The sequence below is a fragment of the Galeopterus variegatus genome, unplaced genomic scaffold, assembly GCF_000696425.1.
Source record: "Galeopterus variegatus unplaced genomic scaffold, G_variegatus-3.0.2 Scaffold3274, whole genome shotgun sequence".
NCBI classification, from domain to species: Eukaryota; Metazoa; Chordata; class Mammalia; order Dermoptera; family Cynocephalidae; genus Galeopterus; species Galeopterus variegatus.
In genome coordinates, this window is record NW_007729385.1 from 229,156 (window position 1) to 229,931 (window position 776).

At 35.2% G+C, this 776-nt stretch overlaps 1 protein-coding gene across 1 annotated transcript in view; it reads right to left on the reverse strand.

The window, feature by feature from the left end:
* CCDC108 (coiled-coil domain containing 108) overlaps positions 1–776 on the reverse strand; it is a 36,017-nt gene that overhangs the window by 32,181 nt on the left and 3,060 nt on the right. The gene's annotated exons all lie outside the window — the stretch shown is intronic.

The following is a 776-nucleotide window of genomic DNA, read 5'->3' on the forward strand; positions in this document are numbered from 1 at the left end:
AAGGCAAATTAAAAACACAAGTTACCATTTTTGGCAAAAATTTTAACTCCTGACAATAGCACTTTTTGGTAAGGATGTGGAGAAATGGGAACTCTCATTTGCTGCTGGTGGGCATCTAAATGGATACAAGTACTTTGGAAAATAGTTTGGCTTTATTTACAAAAACGGAACATGTACATGTCCCAAGTCCCAGTCGTTCTATTCCTATGTGTCTGCTCTGGAATACCCCTGGTCCTTGTGCAACCAGAGATGTACACACGAATGCTGGTAACTGTCCCAAACTGGAAATAACCCAAACGTGCCTCAGCTGAAGAGTGGATGAACTCTTATGGTACAAGCATGTATTGGGACATGAAACCACAATGAAAAGGGATGAGCTAGTCTCACAAACATAATTGAAGAAAATAAAAGAGTTACAAAAGTATACCATATTCTTCCACTTACACACAGTTTGTAAGAAAGTAATGAAACTGTATCATTTAGAGTTGCAAACATAGGTAGTACACCCATTTGAGAAAAGCAAGGAAATTGTTATCATAAAAGTCAGAATAGTGATTATCCTTATGGGTAAGAAAAGGGTTCGGACAGGGAAGGGACACATAAAGGGGGAAGGTGAGGTCAGACACTGTTATTATCCTATGATTTAATCTGAACACTTGGTCCACTTTCTAGAATTCTTCAAACTGAACATTTTAAACATTTTTCTAATTTTATATGACAATTTTAAAGTTTTTTGGGTTTTTTTTTTTTTTTTTTTTTTTTTTTTTTTTTTTTTC